Source organism: Oncorhynchus gorbuscha, linkage group LG06, assembly GCF_021184085.1.
Source record: "Oncorhynchus gorbuscha isolate QuinsamMale2020 ecotype Even-year linkage group LG06, OgorEven_v1.0, whole genome shotgun sequence".
Lineage (NCBI taxonomy): Eukaryota > Metazoa > Chordata > Actinopteri > Salmoniformes > Salmonidae > Oncorhynchus > Oncorhynchus gorbuscha.
The window spans coordinates 99,184,013-99,196,938 of record NC_060178.1 but is presented as its reverse complement, the minus strand read 5'-3'; positions in this window follow the sequence as shown (position 1 = coordinate 99,196,938).

The following is a 12,926-nucleotide window of genomic DNA, read 5'->3' as shown; positions in this document are numbered from 1 at the left end:
TGTTCATTGTAATAAATATGGACACATACCATGCTGCACCTTGGTCCTCACAGTCTTCCACCAACAACAGCCGTTACAACAACACAGTTACACATGGAGTAAAACAAACAGTCAATAATACAGTAGAAAAATAAGTCTAAATACAATGTCGGCAAATGAGGTGAGATAAGGGAGGTAAATGCAAAAAAAGTCCATGGTGGCGAAGTAAATACAATATAGCAACTAAAACACTGGAATGGTGGATTTGCCGAAGTCGAGGATCGGTAGGATGGTCAGTTTTACAAGGGTATGTTTGGCAGCATGAGTGAAGGATGCTTTGTTGCAAAATAGGAAGCCTATTCTATATTTAACTTATTGGAGATGTTTGGTGTGGGTCTGGAAGGAGAGTTTACAGTCTAACCAGACACCTAGGTATTTGTAGTTGTCCACATATTTTAAGTCAGAACCATCCAGAGTAGTGATGTTGGACGGGCGGGCAGGTGCAGGCAGCGTTCGGTTGAAGAGCATGCATGTAGTTTTACTTGTATTTAAGAGCAGTTAGAGGCCACGGAAGGAGAGTTGTATGGCATTGAAGCTCGTCTGGAGGGATAGTTAACACAGTGTCCAAAGAAGGGCCAGAGTTATACAGAAAGGTGTGGTCTGTGTAGAGGTGGATCAGAGACTCACCAGCAGCAAGAGCAACATCATTGATTTTATTTAATGTAATTTATTTCACCTTTATTTAACCAGGTAGGCTAGTTGAGAACAAGTTCTCATTTGCAACTGCGACCTGGCCAAGATAAAGCATAGCAGTGTGAGCAGACAACACAGAGTTACACATGGAGTAAACAATTAACAAGTCAATAACACAATAGGAAAAAAGGGGAGTCTATATACATTGTGTGCAAAAGGCATGAGGTAGGTGAATAATTACAATTTTGCAAATTAACACTGGAGTGATAAATGATCAGATGGTCATGTACAGGTAGATATTGGTGTGCAAAAGAGCAGAAATGTAAATAAATAAAAACAGTATGGGGATGGGGTAGGTAAAAATGGGTGGGCTATTTGCCAGTAGACTATGTACAGCTGCAGCGATCTGTTAGCTGCTCAGATAGCAGATGTTTGAAGTTGGTGAGGGAGATAAGGTCTCCAACTTCAGCGATTTTTGCAATTTGTTCCAGTCACAGGCAGCAGAGAACTGGAACGAAAGGCGGCCAAATGAGGTGTTGGCTTTAGGGATGATCAGTGAGATACACCTGCTGGAGCGCGTGCTACGGATGGGTGTTGCCATCGTGACCAGTGAATCCTAGATAAGGCGGAGCTTTACCTAGCATGGACTTGTAGATGACCTGGAGCCAGTGGGTCTGGCGACGAATATGTAGCGAGGGCCAGCCGACTAGAGCGTACAAGTCGCAGTGGTGGGTGGTATAAGGTGCTTTAGTGACAAAACGGATGGCACTGTGATAAACTGCATCCAGTTTGCTGAGTAGAGTGTTGGAAGCAATTTTGTAGATGACATCGCCAAAGTCGAGGATCGGTAGGATAGTCAGTTTTACTAGGGTAAGTTTGGCGGTGTGAGTGAAGGAGGCTTTGTTGCGGAATAGAAAGCCGACTCTTGATTTGATTTTAGATTGGAGATGTTTGATATGAGTCTGGAAGGAGAGTTTACAGTCTAGCCAGACATCTAGGTACTTATAGATGTCCACATATTCAAGGTCGGAACCATCCAGGGTGGTGATGCTGGTCAGGCGTGCGGGTGCAGGCAGTGAACGGCAGCGAACAGAGAAGAGAGTCGGTCCAAGAATTGAACCTTGCGGTACCCCCATAGAGACTGCCAGAGGCCCGGACAACAGGCCCTCCGATTTGACACACTGAACTCCATCAGAGAAGTAAGTCGCTCTGGATAAGAGCGTCTGCTAAATGACTTAAATGTAATGTAATGTAGTTGGTGATATAATTGTTTATAATGGTGATTACATGAATTCAGTTAGCGTGTATAACAGTGATTACATGAATTCAATTATGGTTTATAACGGTGATTACATGAATTCAATTAGTGTTTATAGTGGTGATAACATGAATGCATTGTTTATAATGGTGATTACATTAATTCAGTTAGGGTTTATAATGGTGAATACATTAATTCAGTTTGGGTTTATAATGTGATTACATGAATTAATTTAGGGTTTATAACGGTGATTACATGAATTCACTTAGTGTTTATAATGGCGATTACATGAATTCACTTAGTGTTTATAATGGTGATTACATGAATTCACTTAGTGTTTATAACAGTGATTACATTAATTCACTCAGTGTTTATAATGGTGATAAATAAAAGCAAATCCTTTCAGAACTTACTGGCAGGTTTTTGTCCATAAACTTCATGAACTCTTTGATACTTAATATGTGCTTTATAAGATCAAGGGAAACAAATATATGTAATGTTCCAGTTTATTTACTCCTGCTGAATATCAACGCGACATGTTTGATTATGATAAATGGGTTTAGATTAGAGTCCATTTTCACACTACTCTGCATTAGTGTCTCACTGTATTCTTCTCAGGCGACTTAAAACAAATTAATGATGATGATCTTGAACAGGACTTCCTGACTCAGCCAGTAAATATTGGCAAGAGTGCCTCATCCTCATCCTCATAGCTCAGCTCCAGCAGAGAGGAAAATACAAAAATACAATACAATACTTTAACTGGTTTCTTTTTTAATTAAGAACGTATACTTTTGGAATTTATGTTCTGTCCCTGAAACAGAACAGTATTCTATTTGTTGGACAATTTTTTATTTTATTCTGGTGGACTTTTTCCATGAAATGCACTTTCTCTTTGTCTGTTGCTACTATATCCTGTGCTGTCAAAGAGGTGAAAGTGAGAACCATTTGTCTGTCTCAGAGGACATTTTTTCTCAGTGTCACTCATTCATCCCAGGTCCTCTGACTGCTCCAACGGTAGCCTGGGTCAGAGCTCCTTGGAAATTCACACATCCTCACAGAAAAGGGAAGTTCCTATTCTATGTGCCAAAATCCAACTACTGTAGGACATACCATAACATCAACACTAGACCACAGTTACCATTCTGGTCTAGACAGAGCTACTCTGACCCTGAACACCCACTGAACTCTCTCTCTCTGGACTGTTGCTGCTATATGAATAATCTGGTGGACGGTTATTTCAAGGAGCACTTCTAAAATGTTATTGCTATATTCGTATTTTATTGGAATATTGGTATATTCCCATTAGCACTGGTGTTTAGGTTGTCGGTTGATAAAAGTCACAAAAAAGTCACATGTAGCAATTACATGCAGAGCTACAGATTATTTCATGATACTAGATGATGTTTAGATGGAGCTAAAATGACACTCCACCATAAAGACCATATTTATGATCTACTTTAACAATATCAATACGTCTACATTATGGGAAAGTGAACAAGAAATGATCCATGCAGATTGACTTCTTACACTGTGCCCAAACCGGCCCACGCTTGCATCCGCATGCGCCATCGTGCGCATTATCATTTTGATGCGATCATGACATGCAGATTAAAACACCAAAACCAACTGAAACGATTGTATTAATTTATGAGCAGGTTGAAACACATATTAAACTTTCATAGACATTTAGTTAGTTAGCTGTTGCTAGCAGTTTGTCCTGGGAGATTGAATGTGATGTGATGGCACACATTCGTCTTCCCAACATAGACACAACATATATAGAATACATCAGGAAGATGCCGTTTAGACATTGTTTGCTCGTTGGCAAGGTGTCTTTTATTAGAATACATACATTCTAAATTCTACAGTTCTACATCGTTTGTATGGTCGGCCAGACATCAACATTTTAATCTGATGTCTAGGAGACATCTTCCCAATGTGTGAAAACTCTCCAAACTATATATTCCCTAAGCAATGTGATACATTGGTTGAAGGTGTGCGTGTTTACTATGGTCCTTTAGATGGGTCGTTGTAGAACTGACCCAGAGTAAAAAGGGAAACCTAGTTAGATCAAGCACCCACATGGGTTTGTATTTTCAGGAAAACTAATAAGGAAATGGGAGAGGTGAGACATGTATCGTGTCGAGCATCTCAAATAGAACCATGTTAACTATCAGCGATGCATCACCTAGCCACTCTAGCTTCGCCCACAATGGCTCACCATGTGGTTACTAGCATACCGACAGCATGCTAGGTATTGCTAGTATTACGGAACCGATTGGACAAACCTACTGTTACATTATACTCGATGAGTCTCGGAGCCCGAGGCTTACCTAATTGTTGTGTAACCTGAATAGGCGTGTGCATTAACATGAAAGTATGTGTACAGACCGTGTTGGATGTGTGTGTGTGCCTGAGGACAGCGAACTAACCGTGATCCAGGACCAGCTCTGTGGGTCGGTTAAATCAGCTCCATCCTGACTCCCATGGGTCGGTTAGACCAGCTCCATCCTGACTCCCATGGGTCGGTTAGACCAGCTCCATCCTGACTCCCATGGGTCGGTTGGACAAGCTCCATCCTGACTCCCATGGGTCGGTTAGACCAGCTCCATCCTGAGTCCCATGGGTCGGTTAGACAAGCTCCATCCTGACTCCCATGGGTCGGTTGGACAAGCTCCATCCTGACTCCCATGGGTCGGTAGGACAAGCTCCATCCTGACTCCCATGGGTCGGTTAGACCAGCTCCATCCTGACTCCCATGGGTCGGTTAGACCAGCTCCATCCTGACTCACATGGGTCGGTTAGACCAGCTCCATCCTGACTCCCATGGGTTGGTTAGACCAGCTCCATCCTGACTCCCATGGGTCGGTTGGACAAGCTCCATCCTGGATCCCAGCTCGGGGATTCGGTTACTGGCCCAACACACTAACCACTAGGCCCCCTATCTTGCTGTTGCTATCTCATTTGTCCTGGGATATAAACATTGGGTTGTAATTTTACCTGAAATGCACAAGGTCCTCTACTCCAATAATTAATCCACAGATAAAAGGGTAAACCGAGTTTGTTTCTAGTAATCTCTCCTCTTTCAGGCTTCTTCTTCTTCTTTGGACTTTGTATGGTGGTTGACAACAAACTTTAAGGTGCATTACCACCACCAACTGGACTGGAGTGTGGACCTCAGTTCATTTTTCAATCACCCACGTGGTTCTATGCTCCTAAAAACCAATGAGGAGATGGGACTTGAAGCACACAGTCACAAATATAACCAATTTCTATTTTAGCATCTGGCCACGAAGACGCCTGCGAGCAGTGTGGGTGCAATGTTTGAATACCATGTATGTGTTCATTTATTTTGCGACACTCGCTCACGCGACGCGAGCGGTGTGGTCAGCATGTTAACGTTTGGCAATGCAGACGCTTATTGATGTGCGCAAGCAGTGTGCATAAAATGATTGAATAACATGTATGTGCACATTTATTTTTCAACGCTCGCGCACCCAACGTGGCCGGTCTAGTCATGGTGTGAGGAAAACATTTGCACATCTGAGAAGGCTTATTGCAGGTGCTTGGTAATCATTTGATGTCTTTAAAGAAAATAACATCTTGCACTTGTCTGTAATACTTACGTATCGTAAGGACAGAATACTACATCATTTACTGACTGTTTTGGAAACAGTCCCGTCCCTAGTGTGATTTTGGAGACATCTACCCACCCAACTAATAACTATGCTGCTCCAAACAGCAAATGAAACCAATGGGCAAAAACATAATGATATCATTTCATCCAACAGTAATCAATCATGTAGGTGTAAAGTAAATACTTTCTACTTTGCTTCATGTATAATCAGATGGTTTACTGCTGTTCCACTGTTTACACTAGCATCTATCTTTCCCTTCCCCTATTTAGCAGATAGAGGGTGGATACTGGCAAGGGCTTCCTCTTGGTCCCTATTCATTTCCTCAGTAAAACTTTTGCCCAGACATCATCCGTCAGTGTGAACAATAGACTCGATGGTTGTTCAGCAACAAAAGCAACGCGTGCGCAACTATGGGGCAAAACAGACAGGATTGGCTTAGATTGTTGACAACATGTAAACTATATTTTGTCTCCAATGCTTATTGAAAACAAAACTAAAGTTGCACAATGAGCACTTGTCTCTCAAATACATAGATACAGTTGTTGGTTAGCAAGCTAACAAATGTTTGCCATTTTAACATCGACGTGACATCTGTCAAAACACCACAAAACAAGATATGGTATCAAGGACAAGATGAAACTAGCTGAAACGAGCCACTGCCGATTTCCCACATGGCAGTTTCTTGTCATTGTTGCTAGCTATCTGGCCATCCAGAATCACAACAACCAGTGGAGGCTCCTCAGAGGAGGAAGGGGAGGACCATCCTCCTCAGTGAATTTCATAAAAATAAAAATAGTGAAACTTTAAAGTTATCCCTTTTAGATAAAACTATACTAAATATATCCATGTCACCAAATAATTGATTAAAACACACTGTTTTGCAATGAAGGCCTACAGTTGCCTCAGCATAATTCTGTAGGGTAACACCATGGTATAGCTGGAGGACAGCTAGCTCCTGTCCTCCTCTGGGTACATTGACTTCAATAAAAAATCTAGGTGGCTCATGGTTCTCACCCCCTTCCATAGGCTTACACAGTAATTATGACTTCCGGAGGACATCCCCCAATTTATCAGAGCTCTTGCAGCATAAACGGACATGTTGTCCACACACTCAAAGGATCAGAGAATGAATCTTGTACTGAAAGCATAAGCTACAGATAGCTAGCACTGCAGTGCATAAAATGTGGAGAATAGTTGACTCAAAGCTAGAGAAAGACAATAGTTGAAAAGTTTGGAACAAATACATTTCTTAAAAAATTAAGGAGAATAGCACGAGAGAGAGAAAATGAGAGCTAGCTATATGTGGTTGTCTTTTTTAAACTTTCAGTTTTCTAGAAAATGCAGCTAGCAAGTTTAGCCCACTCAAGCGCCTGGCTCAAACAGAGGGATGCTATGTAGCTAGCTGGCTATGGCTATTCAACACTGGAACTCTTCCAAGTGAAGGCAAGCTTTTGGTTTTTATTAATTTATTGCCACTGGTGCCTGCTGGTGTAACTGCTAAACTGCTTGCTGACTGTACACTGTACTGCATGATTGTAGCGGGTTTACTAACACGTTTGTGCTAGTAATTCTAGTTGACTATGACGTGACAACGATGTAGGCTGTGTGTAGAAGTTAGTGGTCACGATATGAAGGTTTGGCTAGGAAAGTTTTTTTTGCCTGGTCACTGACAGCTGATGTGTTGTTCACTGAAGTCCACATGCAAAGGGAACAGTTGAGAGGAAAGCCTGTAGATGGTTGCGAGAAGGAATTATACAACGAGCAAAGTGATCATGCTGTTTTTATGTTGCTGCTATGAAAGTGAACTGTGTGTGTGATCATGGGTGTATTCATTCCACTGATTCTGTGGAAAAACATTTCTTAAACGGAAGCAAACTGAATGAAACAGGGATAAATATACCTGAATTTGTTCAATAGAAACTCTCATTTGCAACTGTTGATGATTACACCCTAGATCTGCGAGATGCAGGCAAGAGTGTGCAAGGCTGTATATTGAATGTTTCAATGTCTGTCACCTTGATTACTCAAAGTTCTCTCGACCTGTGCACCTTCATTGTAAACTTTAATTAATATGCTAGGTTGTAGCAAACTCATGATGGGTATAGGTCAAATTCGAGTATCATGTAGTAGCCTAAACATATCGATGTTACATTGAGCTGGGTTAATGGAATATGAATGACAGTCATCCAATGTGCTGTAATAGAAATAAGGCCATGCTCATTAAAAAAGAATCATCCTCCCTCATCTTAATAAAAGCCACCGACCGCCACTGAGAACAATACACAGACTTCCACCACTTTGAAGTGCGCACATCGTTTTCATGATGTTGTCAGCTAACCCATCTATATCTCAAGCATTCCTCTGGAACGAACACCCACGCGCGCACACACACACTGCTCTTGTCCAATTAGCTTTAACCAGAAAGCAAAGTCACTTTACCCCTACCTACATGTATAAATTACCTCAATTACCCCGACTAACCTGTACCCCCGTACATTGACTCGGTTCCGGTATCCCCTGTATAGCCTCGTTATCGATATTTTATTGTGTTACTTTTTTTACTTTAGTTTACTTAGTAAATATTTTCTTAACTCTATTTTCTTAACACTGCATTGTTGGTTAAGGGTTTGTAAGCAAGCATTTCACGGGAAGGTCTACCTGTTGTTTTTGGAGCATGTAACAAATAAAATTTGATTTGATTTGAAATAATGTTTTTAAGGTCGGCCAAGTGACAATTTATTTAGCTATGTTTTTTAATTATTATTATTCATCCACATTATGCAATTTGCTTTAAAAGTCCATGTTCCCTACATCCAAACAGTGGTTGGACAAAAGGCAGATAAAAGCCTTCAGTAAAAAGTGAAACCCCTCCTCTGCTCCCCACCAAAGGGATGATGACAATGCTGCAAGCCAAGTGGAAAGAGACACTAAATCAATGTTGCCCGCTGCTATGTGAGCCAGCATGCGTGTGGAGCGAGAGGACTTTCTGAATGGGCACCTTTGCCAGGCCAGTGGCGACCGTAGGGTGGAAATGTGAGTCTAAATGACTGGTGTTATTGACTCCAGTCAACAAATGAGTCCATGTAATCCGTCTGACTTTGTTCTGTTCACTTGGCGGAGCGCTCTCATTGGTCCCCTGTGAACGCTCAACCTGTCAGCAGGTCTGCTCTCCTGCCCACTGACCTCTGATTCAGGTCTCAACCAGGCAGGAGGTCTGCTCTCCTGCCCACTGACCTCTGATTCAGGTCTCAACCTGTCAGCAGGTCTACTCTCCTGCCCACTGATCTCTGATTCAGGGCTCATCATGTCAGCATGTCTGCTCTCCTGCACACTGACCTCTGATTCAGGGCTCAACCTGTCAGCAGGTCTGCTCTCCTGCCCACTGACCTCTGATTCAGGGATCAACCTGTTTGGAGGTCTGCTCTCCTGCCCACTGACCTCTGATTCAGGGCTCAACCAGTCAGGAGGTCTGCTCTCCTGCCCACTGACCTCTGATTCAGGGCTCAACCTGTCAGCAGGTCTGCTCTCCTGCCCACTGATCTCTGATTCGGGGCTCAACCTGTCAGTATGCCTGCTCTCCTGAACACTGACCTCAGATTCAGATTTTACTCAAGCTGATCATCATGCTCAACCACAATGTACCATGTCAAAGGAGAAGGTAGGGATGAAACCCTGTGTCAAAGGAGAAGGTAGGGATGAAACCCTGTGTCAAAGGAGAAGGTAGGGATGAAACCCTGTGTCAAAGGAGGAAGGCAGGGATGAAACCCTGTGTCAAAGGAGAAAGGCAGGGATGAAACCCTGTGTCAAAGGAGGAAGGCTGGGATGAAACCCTGTGTCAAAGGAGGAAGGCAGGGATGAAACCCTGTGTCAAAGGAGGAAGGCTGGGATGAAACCCTGTGTCAAAGGAGGAAGGCTGGGATGAAACCCTGTGTCAAAGGAGAAGGTAGGGATGAAACCCTGTGTCAAAGGAGAAGGTAGGGATGAAACCCTGTGTCAATGGAGAAGGTAGGGATGAAACCCTGTGTCAAAGGAGGAAGGCAGGGATGAAACCCTGTGTCAAAGGAGGAAGGCTGGGATGAAACCCTGTGTCAAAGGAGGAAGGCAGGGATGAAACCCTGTGTCAAAGGAGAAAGGCAGGGATGAAACACTGTGTCAAAGGAGGAAGGCTGGGATGAAACCCTGTGTCAAAGGAGAAGGTAGGGATGAAACCCTGTGTCAAAGGAGAAGGTAGGGATGAAACCCTGTGTCAAAGGAGGAAGGCAGGGATGAAACCCTGTGTCAAAGGAGGAAGGCTGGGATGAAACCCTGTGTCAAAGGAGGAAGGCTGGGATGAAACCCTGTGTCAAAGGAGGAAGGCAGGGATGAAACCCTGTGTCAAAGGAGGAAGGTAGGGATGAAACCCTGTGTCAAAGGAGGAAGGCAGGGATGAAACCCTGTGTCAAAGGAGGAAGGTAGGGATGAAACCCTGTGTCAAAGGAGAAGGTAGGGATGAAACCCTGTGTCAAAGGAGAAGGTAGGGATGAAACCCTGTGTCAAAGGAGGAAGGCTGGGATGAAACCCTGTGTCAAAGGAGAAAGGCAGGGATGAAACCCTGTGTCAAAGGAGGAAGGCTGGGATGAAACCCTGTGTCAAAGGAGAAGGTAGGGATGAAACCCTGTGTCAAAGGAGAAGGTAGGGATGAAACCCTGTGTCAAAGGAGGAAGGCAGGGATGAAACCCTGTGTCAAAGGAGGAAGGCTGGGATGAAACCCTGTGTCAAAGGAGGAAGGCTGAGATGAAACCCTGTGTCAAAGGAGGAAGGCAGGGATGAAACCCTGTGTCAAAGGAGAAAGGCAGGGATGAAACCCTGTGTCAAAGGAGGAAGGCTGGGATGAAACCCTGTGTCAAAGGAGAAGGTAGGGATGAAACCCTGTGTCAAAGGAGAAGGTAGGGATGAAACCCTGTGTCAAAGGAGGAAGGCAGGGATGAAACCCTGTGTCAAAGGAGGAAGGCTGGGATGAAACCCTGTGTCAAAGGAGGAAGGCTGGGATGAAACCCTGTGTCAAAGGAGGAAGGCAGGGATGAAACCCTGTGTCAAAGGAGGAAGGCTGGAATGAAATCCTGTGTCAAAGGAGGAAGGCAGGGATGAAACGTGGCTGATTCACACCCTGTGGGATGTCTCATTTTGATGTGGTCTTTAGGACTTGCTTTGCTCTCTGATTAGACTTCCTGAAGTTCATTCATAGAGACGGGCGTCAATTCAACTCACTCATTAGATCCCTTCAGAAGTTACTCCTTTCAAAGAACGAGACTAAACACAAACCAAATTCAATTCTGTGTTCATGTAAACTGTTTGCTGTATATGACCAAAATAGCATTTATTATTGTTATGGTTATGCTAAACACAATGAAGAAGAGAAAAATGATGGGAGACGATGGGACATATCGCGTTGTTTTAATCAGTTTGATTGTGTCCTGTCTGAGGGGGGCGGGCTTTTCTCTCTCTCTCTCTTGATCTCTCTCCCTCAGTCTCTTCTTCCTCCATTCATATTCAGATGAAAGCCTTCTCTGTCTAGGCATTTACATACTGTGGAGAGAAGTATGGGGCAAGCCAGCCAGGCCCTGGCATGTCTGCCGGAGGAGAGGGATGAGAAAATGCCAGCACAGGCCGGTAGATACCAGAAGGGACGGAGCCATACCGCTCAGCTCATTGATGGGCGTTGCTCACCATCTGTCCGTTGGAGTGGCGAGGCGTCCGTGTCAACTCCCAGCTGCATGGCATCTCAGGCAGACTGGAGCCAGAGTTAGGTCCCCAGAGCTCCGCTGGCTAGAGCAGTCCCATGCAGACACGAGAAGGGAGGACAATGTACTGGGGGGATGGGTGGGTGAGAGAGAGAGGGGCTGTTCAGCACTGATGTTTATGGATACATCCATCCCCCGCCATGACTGGGCATACTCTCACTGTCTTGTGTCATTGTCATTAATCTGAATGTGAGACTGACTTTCTGTCCTTGTGTGTCAGCAGTGGAAGATCCAATATACAGTGTTGTCAGGGATGACATCATGTCCTCCTCTCCCTCTCATGTTTTCTTCTCAGGGTTATAACTGTTCAAATAAATAAGAGAAATGATGAGTCACATCTCACATGTCTAGTCACAATAATCCTTGTGAGATGCCTCATGGTTAATCTGGTGAACAGCACACATCCGTCCCCTCTCTTGTTTTCCCTGTAATTGGCCTTAAGCTAAAGGCCAAAGGAGGACATGGAATAGTTTTTCTTTTGTTCTCAAACGAAGGGATTTTCATTCAGTTGATTGCCAAACCTCAACTTTCCTACCCATCTGCCATTTGAAATGATCTCAAGAGAGGAGAGCATTCAGTGTTAGTGGTCATTAATCAGGCGTCAGTTCACCGATCCATTCCCACACACCCCACACTGAACGTTGTCTCCAAGGGACACGCCCCGCTCTCGCTTCAATGGAGAAGACCTGGCAACCCGCCGCTTTCCGAGCACGAGAGTAAAGGTGCTGTGCATTTATATACACATTATATTTGCCCTTGTGATGGGTGCATGCTATTTATTGGGGTGTCGTGGCTCTTTTTGCACCGTGTCAATTACGGTGCCTGGGATCAAGGTCCTGTGTCCTATGAACTCCATAGGTCACAAAGGGCCCTCAGAAAATACCTCATATTCAGAGGATCCTTTAGCACTGACCAGAAGCCACACTGGCAACACAAAACAGAGAAGAAAACAACAATGATTCTTGACCGGAAACAACAGCAGCATCTCACTGAATCAATAATAAGTTCAAATACAAATGCAACTATTTCTACTCATTGGCACAATTTATAATCTCCTCCCAGCAATATTATCACTCATAAATTCCACTAAATTCCTTGTGATTTCTCAGTGAAACAAATTGATCATTCTGATTCTGAACGAACATTGACATTTTCAGCAGGCCTATCTATGAATGAGCAGATCAAAAACACAAAGCAAGGACTGGATCACCAGGGATTTCAAAGAATTTAGTTTGAATAAATATGCCACTTAGAAGATGCTTGTATCCAAAGCAACTAACAGTCATGTGTGCATACATTTAATGTACAGGTGGTCCCAGGAACCGAACCCACTATACTGGCATTGCAAGCACCATTTCTCTACCAATTGAGCTACTGAAGACCTGTAAAATTATGTAATCTAAATGGGTCTGTTGGATAAAACTCATTATGATCCATTTATTTTACTCACAGTAGCTTATAAAACCAGAACATTGTTCAGTGTCTTTAAAAAAATCTATTTCAATATAATGGGATGTGAGGACCATTTCACTCACAATTTGATATATCTAAATGACTTGGTTTCCCTGGTCTGAA